The following is a 21908-nucleotide window of genomic DNA, read 5'->3' as shown; positions in this document are numbered from 1 at the left end:
TTGTTCGTTCCTGTGAGTGCACTTCTCTCTGTATGTATGTATGTATGTGTATATATATATATATATATATATATATATATATATATATCCAAGTAGTATAATGTATGCAATCTCACCACCAAACTTCAACTGCCAGGGAGCTATTGTAAGGTATATAAAAGATTAGTAAAGAAGCACTCGCTGGACTTTGGACATCAGTGATAATCCTCTTTATTGTGACGTTTCAGGACCACAAACCTTCCTTCTTCTGACCTGGTCAGAAGAAGGGATGTTTGTGGTCCCGAAACATCACAATAAAGAGGATTATCACTGATAACCAAAGTCCAGCGAGTGCTTATTTACTGATCTTATATATATATATATATACTGTATATATATATATATATATATATATATATATATATATATATATAAAATATGTTGATTGAAATAAAACTCACAGTATGCCACCCAGTTACATATGAAGTGTCCACCAGAACCAATCTGTCCAAAAATACACCATAACAGCTTACTATCAGATTCTAAGAGTAAAAACTGTTGATATCACCGCTGTGTTCAACTCGAGGGTTGCATATAGAGAAAGTGACTAAAAAATCAAGAAGGAACAAACTGTGTAGATATGTTGATAAAAACATATTGTAACAAATATATTAGTATATATAAATGTGCAGTGATGTTTCACCTAAATATTAGAAAAAACACAAAAAAAAAAGAAAACAAAATCGTATCTAAGTCCCAATTAGCACCATCAATATGGTTACAGATATATGAGAAGAATGTCCCAGAAGAAGAGCATAAATCCGTAAACAAAGATCCAGGCTGCTCTTCTTCAAATATAATTGAAGCCAACGAGAAGAATCTGTGAATGGAGATCACAATACCTCCTAGTATAATACTGTGATAACAAGATGGATATATATACACACAAATCTTTAGTAGGCATTATACTCACAAAAGAGTGCAGTTTATGAACACTACTGCATCAATTGTCCCATTGCATTAACATCACTGAATCAAAATATCTAAATACCTATTTTTGTCTAATGTTCACAGAAACTATACATTATACTTCACTACTACAAGCAATACAGACACCAGCCTTTCCTGCAAGCAAACTCAGTCAGACATTATACTTCATGACAAATCAATTCAGACACATTTCCTTCAAGGTAAACTCACTGATTCCTGTCTGCAATAAAGAAATGTGTTAAAAGGCTTTCCACATTTGTCTGGGAGCAATTTTACAAACTCTCTCTTTTTCTTACTCTCAGGTAGATTATGGCCTAGATTTAGAGTTTTGTCGGTAACGACCCGCGTAGCTAACGCCGGCTTTTTTCTGGCCGCACCATAAAAATAACTCTGGTATTGAGAGTCCACAAAAAGGCTGCGTTAGGCTCCAAAAAAGAGCGTAGAGCATTTTTACCGCAGCTTCCTCTTCTCCCGACGCCTACTAGCTGAATGACGGTTCCTTTAAGGGACGTCATCCAAGATGGCGTCCCTCGAATTCAGATTGGCTGATAGGATTCTATCAGCCAATCGGAATTAAGGTAGGAATATTCTGATTGGCTGATGGAATCAGCCAATCAGAATCAAGTTCAAGCTGATTGGCTGATTGGATCAGCCAATCAGATAGAGCTTGCATTCTATTGGCTGTTCCGATCAGCGAATAGAATGCGAGCTCAATCTGATTGGCTGATTGGATCAGCCAATCGGATTGATCTTGATTCTGATTGGCTGATTCCATCAGCCAATCAGAATATTCCTACCTTAATTCCGATTGGCTGATAGAATCCTATCAGCCAATCGGAATTCGAGGGACGCCATCTTGGATGACGTCCCTTAAAGGAACCGTCATTCGGCTAGTAGGCGTCGGGAGAAGAGGATGTTCCGCGTCGGAGGTCTGCAAGATGGATCCGGAAGAAAAAAGATTGAAGATGCCGTTGATAGAAGACTTCATCCGGATCATGGACCTCTTCAGCTCCCGCTTGGATGAAGACTTCATCCGGATCATGGACCTCTTCAGCTCCCGCTTGGATGAAGACTTCAGCCGGATCATGGACCTCTTCAGCCCCCCGCTTGGGCTTGGATCAGGACATCGGAGGAGCTCTTCAGGACGGATCGGTGAACCTGGTAGGGTGAAGACAAGGTAGGAAGATCTTCAGGGGCTTAGTGTTAGGTTTAATTAAGGGGGGTTTGGGTTAGATTAGGGGTATGTGGGTGGTGGGTTGTAATGTTGGGGGGGTATTGTATGTTTTTTTTTACAGGCAAAAGAGCTGAATTTCTTGGGGCATGCCCCGCAAAGGGCCCTGTTCAGGGCTGGTAAGGTAAAAGAGCTTTGAAATGTAGTAATTTAGAATAGGGTAGGGCATTTTGTTATTTTGGGGGTCTTTGTAATTTTATTAGGGGGCTTAGAGTAGGTGTAATTAGTTTAAAATTGTTGTAATATTTTTCTTATGTTTGTAAATATTTTTTTATTTTTTGTAACTTAGTTCTTTTTTATTTTTTGTACTTTAGATAGTTTATTTCATTGTAGTTATTTGTAGGTATTGTATTTAATTTATTTATTGATAGTGTAGTGTTAGGTTTAATTGTAGATAATTGTAGGTATTTTATTTAATTAATTTATTGATAGTGTAGTGGTAGGTTTAATTGTAACTTAGGTTAGGATTTATTTTACAGGTAAATTTGTAATTTTTTTAACTATTTTAGCTATTAAATAGTTCTTAACTATTAAATAGCTATTTTATCTGGTTAAAATAATTACAAAGTTGCCTGTAAAATAAATATTAATCCTAAAATAGCTACAATGTAATTATTCGTTATATTGTAGCTATATTAGGGTTTATTTTACAGGTAAGTATTTAGCTTTAAATAGGAATAATTTATTTAATAAGAGTTAATTAATTTCGTTAGATTAAAATTATATTTAAATTAGGGGGGTGTTAGTGTTAGGGTTAGACTTAGCTTTAGGGGTTAATACATTTATTAGAATAACGGTGAGCTCCGGTCGGCAGATTAGGGGTTAATAATTGAAGTTAGGTGTTGGCGATGTTAGGGAGGGCAGATTAGGGGTTAATACTATTTATTATAGGGTTAGTGAGGCGGATTAGGGGTTAATAACTTTATAATAGTAGCGGTGTGGTCCGCTCGGCAGATTAGGGGTTAATAAGTGTAGGCAGGTGGAGGCGACGTTGTGGGGGGCAGATTATTAACCCCTATTCCGCTGCTCCCCAACATCACCGTCACTATAATAAAATTATTAATCCCTATGCCGTCGCTCACCGACACTATAATAAAGTTATTAACCCCTACACCTCTGGCCTCCCACATCTCCGCAATTAAATAAACCTATTAACCCCCTAAGCTTACAAAAAATAATAAACAAAATTATCAAAACTAAAAACAAATACACCTAATCTAATAGCCCTATAAAAATAAAAAAGCCCATCCAAAATAAAAACACCCCCTAGCCTACAATAAACTACCAATAGCCCTTAAAATGGCCTTTTGTAGGGCATTGCCCTAAGTTAAACAGCTGTTTTACCTGTAAAAAAAATAAAAAAACTAAGTCTAAAAAAAACCTAAGCTACCCATTGCCCCTAAAGGGGCATTTGTATGGGCATTGCCTTTAAAAGGGCATTCAGCTCATTTTCATTGCCCTTAAAAGGGCATTTAGCTCTTTTTCAACAGCCCAAACCCTTATCTGAAAAAAAACACCCCCAAAAAATAAAAAATATTCCTAACACAAACCCCAGAATATCTACTTGCGGCTGCTGAAGTCCATCGTGGGGGCGTCTATCTTCATCCCGGCGGCACAGAGCGGCAAAGACATCCAGCATGGAGTGTCCTCTTCATATGTTCCCCATCGTACACTGAAGCTTCAATGCAAGGTAGCCATTTCAAAATCTTCCTTGTTAGCATGCAACCAATCGCACATTAGCATAGGCTGTCAATCACCCCGATCAGATCAGAATGATTTCACTCCACTACATATTAGACCACTGCTACTTAAAGTGAAAGTCAACGCTAGGGTCAACTGTTGAAACAAATAAAGGACACTTTCATAAGATAAGATACTTCATGCAGAAAGGGCCTTTATTCATTTTAATCGATCTCCATTCTGAGCTGCTACAGCAGCCCACGTCCAAAAATTTTTTTCACCTCTTAGCCAATAGACGTCCGGTAAATCAGATTTGGCGCCCATGGGAGCCGGATTTACCACACGGCTATTTGCTAAGAGGTAAAAACCTCACCTCTTAGCAAAATATTTTTTTGGTGTGGGCTGCTGTAGCAGCTATGAACGGTGAACGGTTGAAATGAATAAAGGCACTTTCTGCATGAAATCTTATACTTCATGAATGAAAGTGCCCTTTATTTGTTTCAACAGTCAACCCTAGTGTTTCAAAAACTCTATGGCTGACTTTCACTTTAACTAGCATTTTAGACTCATTCACAAGAGCCTAAAACACTGAAGCCCCTAAGCTGCTTTCTCAGCTTAATAAATGGATGCCCTATTCTGATTTGTATATCTGCTTATTTTCACTACTTAACCTGGCGTCAGTCTGATACCCCCTATAGTTTTCTATTGTGTTCGCTACCTAAATGGTCATGAAGCAAATTACACAAAGTTAACGCAAAAGTTTGAGTGAAAGGATTGGTTGTAACACTGATAATTTCCGTTAATAGCGGATTTTATGATGATCGTTGGTTTAGTATATTAAAAAAGGGTTCGGATCGAGTAGTTGCGGGAAAGTACAATCGCAGAAAGTGGATTATAAATTTGATCGTGGCTTGGTACATATGGTTTTTAATCCGTGCATGAATTTTGATGCGAAAATACACAAGGTCAATTCGATGCTTAGTACATGGCGCCCATAAAATCAATATGCATGTTGGTGTTTGTCATGAGATGCAGGACACAACAAAGATGGTACAACTCTATTTTATTGCAGAGCATGGAAATATACATCTGGTAGCATTGATCTCACTTAGTAACTGCGACACAGACAAATGGGCCTAAGCCCCGCCCCCATCCGGTGACATCACTTCCCACTCTCATCACATCTTCCCCCTTTTCAAAGGACAAAGCATACATTTTTTTTTCAATTTGAATACAACAAATAACAAAATATAAAACAACAGTTTTGTATAGTATATAACAAAAAACAAGTTACAGAAAATATAAACATGAATTACATCCTGACTTGAACATCGAGGTAGACTACCCTAGTCCACAGTGACCATGGAGTTATTCTGTTAAGTATAAGTATATAAAGAGCAGCAACAGGTATTTTTTCTCAAAGCTCCCTCACAGGTAATCTTCCCTATAATTACCGTAAATTAATACACAATAACAAAAATCAATAATAGTTTGGGAGCGCTAGAAGCTAAATGAGAAAGTCTGGAGACTGATAGACAATTTAGCAAAAATATATTTATTAAAACAATATAAAACATATATATAACTTTTAGAATAAATTGTGGGACGTCTCCCTTTGTAATTTAAGAACAAGTAAAATTTACTGCATAAAAAGAGCGCTTTTGTATATTTCTCTAAAAGATTCCACCTAGGTTTTTCATTTTCACCTTAAATCATTTATCTTTGATTTCCACCTTAATTCTGATTCTGAGTGGCCGCAAGAGATTTCTCAGATATTATATCGGTTTCAACTTTTATACTGTTACTTTGTATCAAAAGGAAACAATTTACATATCATAGTCCAATATATTGTTGTTTTATACAGTTTAAGTTGTTAACTTTTTGTAGCAATGTCTTTTGGTATATAATATATATACAAAGTTGGCTGTACTCAGTATAAATTGATATCTTTAGGTAGGGCTCTTCTGACACGTCTGTGTCTGATGGTATCTCGGTCTCTCTTACCGGTTTTCTCTTTGTGTCTCTCCTCCTTGTATGATGTAGGTATCTCCGATGTCGAGAATGAAAACCTAGACCACGCTCCTGCGTGTATGGGTTTTTTTCTCTATCAGTTTGAAGCGACTTTGGCCCCTGTGGTCAGGATCTCGTTTTCCCCCAGGCAGCTTCTTGATACAGGTGTTTGTCATGTACGTCTCAGCGTGTAGATTTAATCTTGGACTTGAAATACAAACGGCCGTTTGTTTTTTTGAACTTTCTTTTCCCTCTACTCCTTTTGATAGGGGATAGGTAAAGTTATTTGTCCAATAATTAGAAAGCAGGTAACAGCAGGTAACGTCTATATTCAGACTTAATTATAGTGACATTTTCTATGATGGAATCGTATCACATTTAGCTTTTTTATTTGAATAATAATTATAACTAAAATAATTTTTTGCAATGAAATTCAAGAGACAAATTAATTCAAAATACAATATTAGAGAGATTTTGAAACTTATAATTTCTTAATCTTAATGTGAGGTTTAGCCTTTACTTAGGCAGAATTAATTGCCTTTTTGCTTCTAAAGTTATATGATATATAGCTTTCTGATGTATGGTAAATGATTGATATTTTGCAGAACTTTTATTTCTGAACTTTATATTTCCCCTTTATTTATCGTGTATATTTGTTTCTTTAACTGTTTGTTTATCTAATTGCACACTATTCTAGATGAGGATCAAGTTTTTTTAATTGTGTTATATATATTTTCATTGACTTTTAAGACAGAAGGAAAGGGGACAAGTCTAATTCTGAATTTAATCCTGCTGGATAAAGGGTTTGCATATTATAAATTAGCTCTGCTTCTGTTCTTAATAGTTTTTCTTCAAAATTGCCTCCTCTCCATTCTGGTTTTAGCTTTTTTATGCCCCAGAAGGTGAAGTCTTTTAGATTGTTTTTATGTATTTCTCTAAAGTGGGTATATAAATGTGTGTCTAGATTCCCTCTGTCTATACATGATAGATGTTCGCGTATGCGTTCCCTTAGAGTCCTGGTGGTCTCTCCTATGTATTGTAATTGGCATGTACATTGTATAATGTAGATAACACCCTTATCGTGACATCTTATGGTTTCTTTTATATGATGAACTAAACCATTTGTATTTTACTTAATTTTCTTACATTTGCTACTAAATTTACAAGATCTGCAGCCGAAACAGGGGTAGAAACCAGCTAGTTTATTTCCTAATAGATCTTTTTCTAGTGTGGAATTTGTTTTAATTTGTTTAAACTCACTAGGAGCTAGTATTTTTTTTTAAATTTTTTGCTTTTTTAAAGATGATTTTCGGATTATCTGTCATTTTTTCACCTATAAGGGGATCTGTTTGAACTAGGTGCCAGTGTTTTTTGATTATTTTTTGAAAAATATAATGATCACAATTGTAGTCAGTAATTAGTGCAACATTAAATTTATCTTCTTTCTCTTCTTTATTGTCCAAATTGTTAGAGTTTTTATTTTTATATGTAAGTAGAGTGTTTCTATCTTTTTGATCTACCTGTTCTTTTGCCTTTTTTATTGTTTCTATATTATACCCTCTGTCTATAAATTTCTTTTCAAGTATCTCGGTTTGTTCTAAATAATCTGAGGTTTTTGTACAATTTCGTTTTATTCGGAGGTATTGTCCTTTGGGGATATTTTCCTTCCATTTATTTAAATGACAGCTTTTAAAGTGTATTAGGTTATTTGCGTCTACTTTTTTGAAGTGTGTTTTTGTGGTTATTTCTTTTTCAACAATTTCAATATCCAGGTCTAGGAATGTAATTTTTTCTTTACTTATGCTATGTGTGAAGTTTATTCCTATATCATTATGATTCATGTCTGTGATGAATTTATCTAGCTCTATGGATGACGCTTTCCATACAAAGATGATGTCATCAATGTACCTCTTATAGAGCACGAGATTTGCACCGAGCTCATGTTTGGGAATAAATTCTTCTTCCCATTTGCCCAAAAATAAATTTGCATAGCTCGGTGCAAATCTCGTGCCCATGGCGGTTCCCTTTGTTTGAAGATAGAATCTACTGTTAAAAGAAAAATAATTCTGGTTCAAAATAAAATCAATACCTTGAAGTATAAAGTATCTTTGTCTTTGATTTAATGTATTATCCCTAGTCATATACATTTCCGCTGCTTTTGTGCCTAGTTGATGTTGTATGCTCGTGTATAAAGAGGAAACATCGCACGTGCCAATCAAATAGTTATCTTTCCATTCTAAGTTATTGAGATTTTGTAATATATCAGTAGTATCTTTAAGGTAGGAGGGTAGAGTTTTTACATATTTTGGCAGGAAGTTGTCAATGTATTGTGATAAGTTTGCAGTTATAGACCCTATTCCAGATATTATAGGCCTACCAGGTGGATTAGTGACATTTTTGTGCAATTTTGGCAGGTAATAGAGCACAGGTATTTTTGGGTATTTAGGACATAGAAAATCAAATTCCTTTTTATGAATTATATTTTGACTTTGAGCATCTTTTAGTATGTTTGTTAGTTTGTTTAAGAATTTTTTTGTTGGATCCATTTTAATTTCTTTGTAAGTGTCTATGTCTCCTAGGAGTCTGTTAGCCTCATTGATATAGCTTGTTGTGTCTAAAAGGACAATACTTCCTCCCTTATCCGCAGCCTTAATTGTCAGTTCTTTATCTTTTTGTAGGTTTTTTATTATTGTATTTTCTTTTCTAGACAGATTTCTTAGTTTATGTTTATTGTATTTTAATTTAGCAATATCATTTTGTACTAGTTTTTCAAAGAGCTCGAGGTTTCTTCCTTTTTCATTAGTTGGATAGAATTTTGATTTCAATTTTAAATTTGTGTGTTTTATTTCTGGGGTTGCTGTATCTGAGCAAGTCTGCTTCCCAGTTGTCCACACCCGGAATGTGGATCGTTGACAGCGAACAGTTGAGGGCCTCTGCCCACTCCAGAATCCGATATACTTCCCTCATCACTAGGTAGCTTCTCGTTCCCCCTTGATGGTTGGTGTAATCCACTAAGGTTATATTGTCCGATTGGAATATGATAAACTGGGCTGAACCCAGAAGAGGCCAAGCCTTCAGAGCATTGCGTCCGTAGTCACAATCTCCCAGGATGGTCTGATAAAGGATGTCCCTCAGGACAGATGATCTGGACAGAGCCACCAAGAGAGCGATTCTCTCGACCGGTTGTCCAGGGAAATCTGTTGAGACAGATCCGAATAATCGCCGTTCCACTGTCTCAGCATGCACATCTGTAGCGGTCTGAGATGGAACCTTGCAAAAGAAATTATGTCCATGCTGGAAACCATGAGACCAATTACCTCCATACACTGAGACTCAGATGACCGGAGGGCAAGACATGCCGAAGCTAATTTCCACCGTCTCTGGTCGGTTAGAAATAGCCTCATGGATACTGAATCTATTATAGTGCCCAGGAATTCTACCCTGGTGCATGGGATGAGAGACTCTTCTCTAAGTTTATCTTCCATCCATGTGATCGAAGAAGAGAGAGAAGAGAAACCGAATGGTCTTCTGCAAGACGAAAGTATGGCGCTTGAACCAGAATGTCGTCCAAGTAGGGAGCTACTACTATACCTTGGGTTCTGGCAACAGCCACGAGAGCTCCCAGAACTTTTGTGAAGATTCTTGGGGCCGTAGCTAGACCAATCGGAAGTGCCGTTTGTATTTCAAGTCCATGTATTAAGTACATCAGAAAGCTATATATCATATAACTTTAGAAGCAAAAAGGCAATTAGTTCTGCCTAAGTAAAGGCTAAACCTCACATTAAGATTAAGAAATTATAAGTTTCAAAATCTCTCTAATATTGTATTTTGAATTAATTTGTCTCTTGAATTTCATTGCAAAAATTATTTTAGTTATAATTATTATTCAAATAAAAAAGCTAAATGTGATAAGATTCCATCATAGAAAATGTCATTATAATTAAGTCTGAATATAGACGTTACCTGCTGTTACCTGCTTTCTAATTATTGGACAAATAACTTTACCTATCCCCTATCGAAAGGAGTAGAGGGAAAAGAAAGTTAAAAAAAACAAACGACCGTTTGTATTTCAAGTCCAAGATTACATCTACATGCTGAGACGTACATGACAAACACCTGTATCAAGAAGCTGCCTGGGGAAAACGAGATCCTGACAACAGGGGCCAAAGTCGCTTCAAACCGATAGAGAAAAAACCCCATACATGCAGGAGCCTGGTCTAGGTTTTCATTCTCGACATCGGAGATACCTACATCATACAAGGAGGAGAGACACAAAGAGAAAACCGGTAAGAGAGACCGAGATACCATCAGACACAGACGTGTCAGAAGAGCCGGTAAGCCCTACCAAAAAATATCAATTTATACTGAGTACAGCCAACTTTGTATATATATTATATACCAAAAGACATTGCTACAAAAAGTTAACAACTTAAACTGTATAAAACAACAATATATTGGACTATGATATGTAAATTGTTTCCTTTTGATACAAAGTAACAGTATAAAAGTTGAAACCGATATAATATCTGAGAAATCTCTTGCGGCCACTCAGAATCAGAATTAAGGTGGAAATCAAAGATAAATGATTTAAGGTGAAAATGAAAAACCTAGGTGGAATCTTTTAGAGAAATATACAAAAGCGCTCTTTTTATGCAGTAAATTTTACTTGTTCTTAAATTACAAAGGGAGACGTCCCACAATTTATTCTAAAAGTTATATATATGTTTTATATTGTTTTAATAAATATATTTTTGCTAAATTGTCTATCAGTCTCCAAACTTTCTCATTTAGCTTCTAGCGCTCCCAAACTATTATCGATTTTTGTTATCATGGAATTATTCTGCCCATACTTCTGGTCACTGTTCTAACTAATGTTAATCCCGATATCGGGCCGGAAGTTTTACCACTCTTCCACTTGATGTAACTCTACATGAACTGTCCTCTGATACAGAAGAAGGTGATTGAGAGTCTGCTGGAGACAAAGACATATCCCCGCTGTGATCTTGCTGAGGGGAAGGCACCCCTTTTAAAACAGGGGATCCCACCGGCGGTGGTACTGAGGCATCCAGTTCCAAACTCTCAGGTACAGGCTGAAGATGTTTTTGATTATGGCGTGTAACTGTCCCTCCATCACTAAGGACTACATAAGACCTTGGTTCTGGAGAGCATCCAATTACCGTAGCAGGCGTCTTCCATTTTTTCTCATCATCCAGTTTAATTCTGACACTTTTCCCCACATTCAGCTCCAGCAAGGGCCTCACAGAATGTCTCCTGTTGTAGAAGAATCGATAGCCCCTTTTAACCTCTTCATCCCTCCTAAGGACTTCGTCCCGAGGAATAGAGCTAGTTGGCTGGAAGACACCCACAGAGGGTAAGGTGGTGTAAATCTGGAGTCCTAGCATCAGCTGTGCCGGGTTAAATGGGAGTCCCCCTATAGGACAAGAGGGCCAGGTACGGCTCAGATTGCTTCAAAATGAATTTTGTTGTTTGAACTGCCCTTTCAGCCATTCAGCCATTCTGTTGGCCTGCGAGTAATGTGGACTTGAAGTGGAATGTATAAAATCATATTCTCTGCTGAAAGAACTGAACTCTGTTGAAGCGAACTACATTCCGTTATCACTCACCAACTCCATTGGTATGCCCCACCGGGCGAACAAACTCTTGAGACGAGTGATAACAGCTTGACTTGTGATTTCATTCAAAGGTGCAATTTCCAAATACCTGGAATAGTAGTTGATCCCGACTAGGAACTTTTTCCCGTGCAGTTTGCACAAATCAGCAGCTAGTGGAGTAGAAATCGATGGCTCCCTTCTCTGAGTAGGCCGACGTTCCCGGCAAAAGGCACATTTAGACACATGGCTTGCAATGTTGGAACTGATTCCAGGCCACCATACTGCCCTTTATCTGCACTTTGTAATGCCTAAGTGGCCATCGTCAATCCTGTTTAACTTCTCCAGCCGCATGCTAACAGGAATAACAATGCGGTCCTGGAACAGCACCAACCCATCCAGCTCCGTGAGCTGAGACCTTTCTGACTGGTAAGAACTTAAAGACATTCAGGCTGCCTGACTCTCGGGCCAACCTTCTTTCATGTACTTTATAACTTCTTGAAGGTCTGTATCTAAATATGTCACTTTATTTGTTCTACCTTCCCTGAAGAAATGGATTTGGAGGCCAGAACTGAAAATTCATACACTTTCACATCTGATTCCGTTGAAGACTCTTCAGCAGCAGCCAGCGGGAGCCTGGATAGTGTATCTGCCACAACCAGTTGTTTCCCCGGCACATGCACTGCCTGAACGTTGAACCTGAGCAGCCTCATTAGAAGTCTCTGGCATCTTAGGGGTGTTTTGTCAATATCATAGGAGTTGATTAGAGGGACTAGCGGTTTATGGTCAGTCTCCAGACTAAATTTCTCTAAACCCACTAGGTAACGCTGAAAGCGCTCAGAGGCCCAAACTGTAGCCATGCACTCTTTCTTAATTTGGGCGTATTTTGACTCAGCATCCGTCAGTGTACGGGAACAGTAGGCGATGGGCTGAAGTTTGTTTTCATTCAACTGCAGGAGGGCGGCCCTTAACCCAAAACTGCTCGCATCAGCTTTAACCACAGTCTTTTTGGAAGGGTTGTAGAACCCCAACACTGGGGAAGACCCCAGCAGGGACTGCATAAAAGATTCTTCCTGTGAAGGTCCCCAGACCCAGGCAACATGTTTCTTTAGCAACTCTGTGATAGGGTGTAGTATTGTGGATAAATCTGGGAGGAACCTGCCCACATAGTTTACAAGGCCCAATATTTGTCTCAGCTCCTGTACATCAGAAGGACTTTTCATCTGTTCAATAGCACAAATTTTCTCGGGGTCTGGCTGATGCCATCCCCATTGATGATATGCCCAAAGTAACATAACTCAACTTTCCTAAAATAGCATTTCTCTTTATTTAGCTTCAGCCCAGACTCTCTGATAGTCTGCAGCACACAGCTCAATCGCTGATCATGTTCCTCCAATGTAGACCCGTACACCAATATGTCGTCCATGACGACTGCCGTGCCCACGTGGTCTCTTAGGAGAGAACTCATTTCTCTTAGAAAGATTTCAGGAGCAGAGGATATCCTGAAGGGGAGTTTGCAGAAGCAAAACCGACCTACCAGTGTAATGAAGGTAGTCAGTTTGCGGCAATTTGGATCTAGAGGTATCTGCCAGTAGCCGCTAGAAGCATCCAATGTAGAGAAGATCTTCGCCCCAGCCAATTTCTGAGCTATGTCTTCAAGTGTCTGCAGCACATATCTCTCTTCACTGCCTCATTCAGCCTTTTCAAATCTACGCAAATGCGTACCTTCCCATTTTTCTTCGCAACAGGCACAATGGGAGCACACCAGTCAGTTGTTTCAACAACCTCTTCAATAACCCCAATATTCTTCATACGCAGAAGCTCCTTCTCCACTTGAGGCATGAGCGGGAAAGGAATTCTACGAGGAGTGGTAATGCTGTATGGGACTGCGTCACCTTTAAGTGATATACGGACTGGGTTGCAATTCAATAGGCCCAATTCACCAAACATATCTTCTGAGATCTCGTTCACTCTGGCTACTAGGCCCAAACCATAGGCTGCTTTTCTGCTCAATAAGTTGTTAACACACTGACCTCTAATCACATGCACCCACATGGTGAATTTCGCCGCACAATCAATGCGGCCACCAGGACTATGGACTTTTGTCATGACTCTCGCCAGCTGGGGCTGTCGAGGCAGTTTTATGAATGCTGCAAGAGACATTACAGTGATGTCTGCTCCTGTGTCAATCTTAAAGGCAACTTTGGTTCCCATTACAGTAAGAGTAACTCTCCAATCATCTTCTGAACCCGGCCGTTCAACAACAGACCCTACAAAGGACACTTCTTGACCCCCCTGGTCGCTATCCACCGGCATCTCCTTAATGTATTCATTCTTACACACCACTTCAAAATGGCCCATCCTGTTACATTTTTTACATCTTTTATCTTTAGCAGGGCATTTGACACTCTGATCATGGGCACGGTTGCACCGTGTGCATCGGGCATGCTGCGCCCATCCACTTCTGGGCCAATCTGTTATCCTAGGTCTACCGCTCACACTGTGCCTTTCGCTAGCGGCTCTCCTGAACTGCTGCACTTCATCCACAATACTCTCAGACCTCAGATCAGCACTTTGCTTTTTCACCAGTTCACTCTGGCAGGCCATCCTAATAGCCCCATCTAATGTTAAATCAGACTCTAACTGTAGCTTCAGTGAGACTTCAGCATCTGCAATTCCTATGACTATTCTGTCTCTGATTTGCTCCTCTGTAGAAAAAACCAAACTCACAGAATTCAGCTAGTTCATACAGGCTGCACACAAATGACTACAGAGATTTTCCCACACGCTGGGCATGTTTGTGAAAACAAGCCCTCTCATGAATCACATTTCTTTTGGGCACAAAGTGAGCACTGAGTTTATTCATAACTGTTTCAAAGTCAAATTCGTCCCCTTCTTGGAAAGTAAAGGCATTGAACACTGGCTCCACATCTTTCCCCATAGAGTATAAAAGAGAATTAACTTGTACTTCACCACTCTCCTTGTCCAGCTTGGAAGCAATCCTGAAGCGCTGAAACCGCTGACGCCATGTGGGCCAAGCTGAAGAAATCAAAAGGCTCAGGTGGGGTAAACTTTGACATCGTCATCAATCAGGAAACAGAAGCGCAGGCAAGAACTAAAGACACCATGTCATGAGATGCAGGACACAGCAAAGATGGTACAACTCTATTTTATTGCAGAACATGAAAGTATACATCTGGTACCATAGATCTCACTTAGTAAGTGCGACTCAGACAAACGGGACTAAGCCCGCCCCCATCCGGTGATGTCACATCTCATCACAGTGTTAGTATATTTTTAGTTGTCATCAAGCACCACCCCACATTATTGATAATTGATTATTTGTACAGTAGACCATTTTTGTATTATTATACTAACTGGATATAGTGTATGTTTTATGGTGGATTATACACTTGCACAATAAATGTATAATTATTTGTCCCTTACTTGTTTTGGAATCAATGACAGAAAGACTAGATTGTGATGGAATCCTAAAGATGTTAATCCATATGAACCCCATAATAAACATTGCTAAAATTTTCATCAATTTATTACAATCACCACCTTTAGCTTTTAGGTAGTGATGTTGCGAATAGTTCGCCAGCGAATAGTTCCCGGCGAACATAGCATGTTCGCGTTCGCCGCTGCGGGCGAACATATGCGATTTTCGATCCACCCCCTATTCGTCATCATTGAGTAAACTTTGACCCTGTATCTCACAGTCTGCAGACACATTCCAGCCAATCAGCAGCAGACACTCCCTCCCACACCCTCCCAGCTCCTGAACAGCAGCCATTTTAGATTCATTCGGAAGCTGCATTGTTAGTGAGAGGAGGGACAGTGTAGCTGCTGGTGATTTAATAGGGAAATTGATAGCTAGGCTAGTGTATTCAGTGTCCACTACAGTCCTGAATGACTCATCTGATCTCTGCTGTAAGCACAGCACCCCAAAAAGCCCTTTTTAGGGCTAGAACATCATTTTTTTTTTCCTGTGTAATCTAATTGCAGTTGCCTGCCTGCCAAGCCACTTGCCCAGTGCCACCACTCATATCTGGTGTAACAATAGTGTAAATTTAAAAAAAACAAAAAACTTTTTTGACTGTGAAACATCAGTCTGCTAGTGTAATCTAATTGCAGTTGCCTGCCTGCCAGCATGTGTGCCAGACCCACTTGCCCAGTGCCACCACTCATATCTGGTGTAACAGTAGTGTAAATTTAAAAAAAAAACTTTTTTGACTGTGAAACATCAGTCTGCTAGTGTAATCTAATTGCAGTTGCCTGCCTGCCAGAGTGTGTGCCAGGCCCATTTGCCCAGTGCCACCACTCATATCTGTTGTAACAGTAGTTTAAATAAAAAAAAAAACTTTTTTGACTTTGAAACATCAGTCTGCTAGTGTAATCTAATTGCAGTTGCCTGCCTGCCAGCATGTGTGCCAGGCCCACTTGCCCAGTGCCACCACTCATATCTGGTGTAACAGTAGTGTAAATTTAAAAAAAAAACTTTTTTGACTGTGAAACATCAGTCTGCTAGTGTAATCTAATTGCAGTTGCCTGCCTGCCAGCGTGTGTGCCAGGCCCACTTGCCCAGTGTCACACCACTCATATCTGGTGTAACAGTAGTGTAAATTTAAAAAAAAAAAACTTTTTTGACTGTGAAACATCAGTCTGCTAGTGTAATCTAATTGCAGTTGCCTGCGTGTGTGCCAGACCCACTTGCCCAGTGCCACACCACTCATATCTGGTGTAACAGTGGTGTAAATTTTTTAAAAAAAAACTTTTTTGACTGTGAAACATCAGTCTGCTAGTGTAATCTCATTACAGTTGCCTGCCAGTGTGTGTGCCAGACCCACTTGCCCAGTGCCACACTACTCATATCTGGTGTAACAATAGTGTAAATTTAAAAAAAAATAACTTTTTTGACTGTGAAACATCAGTCTGCTAGTGTAATCTAATTGCAGTTGCCTGCCTGCCAGCGTGTGTGCCAGGCCCACTTGCCCAGTGCCCCCACTCATATCTGGTGTAACAGTAGTGTAAATTTAAAAAATAAAATAAAATTTGACTGTGAAACATCAGTCTGCTTGTGTAATCTAATTGCAGTTGCCTGCCTGCCAGCGTGTGTGTCAGGCCCACTTGCCCAGTGCCCCCACTCATATCTGGTGTAACAGTAGTGTAAATTTAAAAAATAAAATAAAATTTGACTGTGAAACATCAGTCTGCTTGAGTAATCTAATTGCAGTTGCCTGCCTGCCAGCGTGTGTGCCAGGCCCACTTGCCCAGTGCCACCACTCATATCTGGTGTAACAGCAGTGTAAATTAAAAAAATAAAACTTTTTTGACTGTGAAACATCAGTCTGCTAGTGTAATCTAATTGCAGTTTCCTGCCTGCCAGCATGTGTGCCAGGCTCACAGCGTATACTGTGCCCACTTGCCCAGTGCTCCCACTAATATCTGGTGTAACAGTAGTGTAAATTAAAAAAACAAAACTTTTTTGACTGTGAAACATCAGTCTGCTTGTGTAATCTAATTGCAGTTGCCTGCCTGTCAGTGTGTGTGCCAGGCTCATAGCATATACTTTGTCCACTTGCCCAGTTTTTGGACTGTGAAACATCAGTCTGCTTTTTTGTGTCAGGCCCACTTGCCCAGTGCCACCACTCATAGCTTGTTTAATAGTATGTAAGTGTACATTTAAAAAAAAATTTTGGACTGTTGAAACATCAGTCCTGCTTTTTTGGTTTCAGGCTCATAGCTTATACTGGGCCCACTTGCCCAGTGCCACCACTCATAATCTTGTTTAATAGTAGTGTAAGTGTACATTTAAAAAAAAAAAAAAAAACCTTTTGGACTGTGAAACCATCAGTCTGCTTTTTTGTTTCAGGCTCACAGCTTATACTGGGCCCATACTCGCCCAGTGCCACCACTCATATCTTGTTTAATAGTAGTGTAAGTGTACATTTAAAAAAATAAAACATTTTGGACTGTGAAACATCAGTCTGCTTTTTTGCGTCAGGCACCCAAGCGTATACTGTGCCCACTTGCCCTGTGCCCACCACTCATACCTTGTTTATTGTAGTGTAAGTGTACATTTAAAAAAAAAAACTTTTTGGACTGTGAAACATCAGTCTGCTTTTTTTGTTTCAGGCTCACAGTTTATACTGGGCCCACTTGCCCAGTGCCACCACTCATATCTTGTTTAATAATAGTGTAAGTGTACATTTAAAAAAATAAAAACTTTTTGGACTCTGAAACATCAGTCTGCTTTTTTGTGTCAGGCTCACGCGTTATTACCCTGTGCCCCACTTGCCCAGTGCCACCACTCATATCTTGTTTAATAGTAGTGTAAAGTGTACATTTAAAAACAAAAAACCTTTTTGGACTGTGAAACATCAGTCTGCTTTTTTTGTGTCAGGCTCATAGCGTATACTGTGCCCACTTGCCCAGTGCCACCACTCATATCTTGTTTAATAGTAGTGTAAGTGTACATTTAAAAAAATGACAGGCAAGAGGCTGGCCCACCCCGCCAGGGTGCCGTCGTGGTCGTGGTGCTGTGATTCCCTTTGGCACTAGAATAATGCCCAGTGTTTAGAGCCACATCCCATGAACTCAAAAGTTCTGAGGCGGACATAGTTGACTTTATAACACAGGACACCGAATCTTCTATTGCTTCCACTCGAACCTTGACGCACCATCCTTTTCCAGCTTATCTTCAGGCACCCTCTCAAGTTAACCACTCGCCCGCCTGCCGCCACCACCAACACTAGCAACCACAGCCCGCTTCACTTGATCTCTCAGAGGAGTTTTTTACACATCAGTTGGAAGAAATGAGTGATGCGCAACATCATTGACAGAGGATGTAGATAATAGTGATATGTCTCAGTCAGGCAACATTGCAGACATGGAAGTAAGGTGTGGATGATGATGATGTGTGTACCCGCTGCTGCTTTCCTTTGTTGATTTGTCAGATCCAAGTGAAGTGGTTGATGATGACGGTGCCCGCTAGAAGAGAAGAAGAACAGGCGGAAAGTTCAGATGGGGAGGAGACAGAGATGAGGAGGAGGAGACAAGTTGGGAAGCAGGGGGGAGGTCGTCGCAAGGAGCTAGTGGCACAGTCAGACAGCATGGCATCGGCACCCGGGGTCAGCCAGCCAAGCACGTCAATCAACGCATGCTGTTGCCACCAACAGAATACCGTCATCACAGAGCTCAGCAGTGTGGGCATTTTTTTTTGTGTTTCTGCCTCTGACAACAGCGATGCCATTTGCAACCTGTGCCAAAGAAACTGAGTGTGGAAAGTCCAACACTCACTTAGGTACAACTGCTTTGCGAGAGGCACATGTTTGCACCATCACAAATGCTATGGGATCAACACATGAGTAGAAGCAACACACAAACTCAAAGCCGCCATCCCTCCTCCTGGTCCAAGCATCTTCAGCCACGTCAACCACTGCTATCCTCCTTGCCCCTCTCAACCATCTCTCCACTCCGTCTCTCTTCCGGAGCAGTTCCTGCTCATCTGCCCACAGTCACGGTGTCTATCAAGGACGTGTTTGAGCGTAAGAAGCCAATGTCACAAAGACACCCCCTTGCCCATTGTCTGACAGCTGGCCTTGTCTGAACTCTTAGCCTACCCAGCTTTACCATACAAGCTGGTGGAGTCTGAAGAATTAAAAAAATTTGTAGCTATTGGGACACCGCAGTGGAAGGTACCCGCCGAAATTTCTTTGCACCAAAAGGCAATCCCGAATCTGTACTCGATTGTGCGAAAGGAAGTAATGGCATGTTCTGGAACACAGTGTTGGGGCAAGGGTCCATCTGACAACTGATAGCTGGTCTGCAAAGCATGGTCAGGGCAGGTAATATCACCTACACTGCGCATTGGGTAAACCTGCTGACGGATGCCAAGCATGGAATGCGTGGCTCTGCAGAGGAGGAGTTGGTGACACCGCCACGACTTGCAGGCAGGCCTGCTGCCACCTCTCTCTACTCCTCCTACTCCATCCTCTTCCATAACCTCCTCGGCTGAGTCCTCTTCTGCTGCTGTGTCTTGCTCCACTATCAACGGCACCCCCCCAGCTCCGCAGGTACTATTCCAACATCCCCGATACAGCAGTGTTCACGGCCGTCCTTGGGGTTGACTTGCCCTGAAAGCAGAGAGTCCTCACTTCACCAGCACTCCTGTCCGCCCTGAACGCACAGGGTGGATCAGTGGCTGACTCCGCACCAACTGGAGATCAGCAAAGTGGTTTCTACATGAAAACGGATGTAATTTGGTGGCGGCATTGAAATTGGGCAATGTTAACAACATGTGCCGTGAATGGCACATGTGTGTAATTCTGATCGTACCAACGCTTTGTGCATAAGTACCCAGGCTTACAGGACATCTTGAAGCAGGCCAGGAAGGTGTGTGGCCATTTGAGGCATTCCCTACACGGCCATGGTGCACTTTTCCGATATCCAGCAGCAAAACAACATGCCAGTAGAGGCACATTGATTGCGACAGCCCGACACGTTGGAATTCAATACCTCTAATGGTCAACCGCCTGCTCCAACAAGAAAAGCTGTTAACGAGTATTTGTATGACCAGGGGTGCTAGGGACAGCCTCTGCGGAGCTGGGAATTTTTTTCCCACGTTTCTGGGTGCTCATGCGCAATGCCTGTAGGCTCATGCGTCCTTTTGAGGAGGTGACAAACCTAGTCAGTCGCACCGAAGGCACCATCAGTGACATAATACCATTTGTTTTCTTTCCTGGAGCGTGCCTCTGCGAAGAGTGCTGGATCAGGCCGTAGATGAGCGTGAAGAGGAAGAGTTGTGTTCACCATCACCTACCAGAAACAGCCTTATCAGCATCGCTTGCTGGACCAGCGACAACGCTGGAAGAGGATTGTGAGGAAGAGGAGTCAGAGGAGGAATGTGGCTTGAGGAAGAGGAGGAAGACCAACCACAACAGCCATCCCAGGGTGCTCGTTGTCAACCTTCTGGTACCCTACTCTGCTTTACACAGCGTATAAGGTTGATGTCACAGCACAACGGGAATCTAACAGGGAAAGAGGTGAAAATTTTCCTATGACTCCCAAGACCACCACATCAAGGACAGACGCTTTACAGACGTGTTGTTGTGGTATTGTGAGCTTTGTAAATCTGGATACAAGTATTTATGGCAATAGTTATGAAGGTTAGCCCCTAAAATTAGAGCTTGTTGCTCTTTTTTGTATTAATCAGAAAACAACTTCTATGTAGCCTGATTAAACAATATGAGACATTTAATATATGATGAATTTTAGTATTAACTACAAACTTATGTGTTAATAAAAATAAGCATATAATGATGAGATACATTTCATATGTCAATATAATCGAAAGGAAGCCACAGAAGGAGTAGATATACTGACATGATCTGAATCAGTAACGATAGTAACAAAAATAGAACTCCTTTACTTCACGCAATCACACACAATCCTAAAATATTTACAAGTTACAGACACTCCCGCAGACATACATTGTTTGTTTGTAATGGATATTGCATATAATGGGATTTGCCCAATAATTCGGAATGGTGACAACAATATGCAGGTAAGAAGCTTAAAGGCTTTAGTTTGGTTCGTGTACATTACCACCGTTAGGGACCGTGAGTGTTCGTGTACCCCCGCATTGGAGCTCGTGTCTGGGAGAGGCCAGCGTGTGTGAGTGCGGCTTACTCTCGGGTAGCGGTAAAAAAGTAGTTCCGGTCGTTCAGTGATCCAGACTCGGTAATAACAAAGTTGCATCAAAACATATGAGATTCGAAAAGGTAACAAAAGTAATCTTTGAACGATACTTAGCACAGAATACAAGTGATAGGAGAACCTGAAATAGGAATAGCTACATCAGAGTAGGTATGACTCTCAATTAATCAGGCAGTAAATGAATGCAACAGGTAGTGCCTTAAATAGGAAAGAGATCAGATAGGAGGAGTTAGAGTTAAAGGTACTACCACATCTCCCCCCCTTCAAAGGAAGCACCCCAGGGGATTCCAAACTAGGTTTCTCAAGGATAGCGGCGATGAAAATTCTGCAGAAGACGGGGGAGTGCGAAGATCAGAATGAAGTTGCCAAGAGTTATCCTCTGAACCATAACCCCTTCCATTTCACAAGGTACTCCAACCTCCGTCTATGGATCCTAGAATCCAACACAGCTTCAACCTCATACTCTTCTCGATCATCAATGACTATCGGAGGTGGTCTAGACAAGGAGAGGACTGAGGTGAAGGAAGATATGGCTTCAGCAAAGAGACGTGGAAAGGAGGGAGTGAATCTTAAAATCCTGAGGAAGCTCCAATCTCAAAGCATTGGGTTGATTATTTTAGACACTTTAAAAGGACCCCAAATATTGATTAGCTAGCTTTTTGCTAGGAACGGAAAAGTTTAAGATTCCT

The sequence above is a fragment of the Bombina bombina genome, chromosome 3 (assembly GCF_027579735.1).
Source record: "Bombina bombina isolate aBomBom1 chromosome 3, aBomBom1.pri, whole genome shotgun sequence".
NCBI lineage: Eukaryota > Metazoa > Chordata > Amphibia > Anura > Bombinatoridae > Bombina > Bombina bombina.
Note: the sequence above shows the minus strand (reverse complement) of the source record.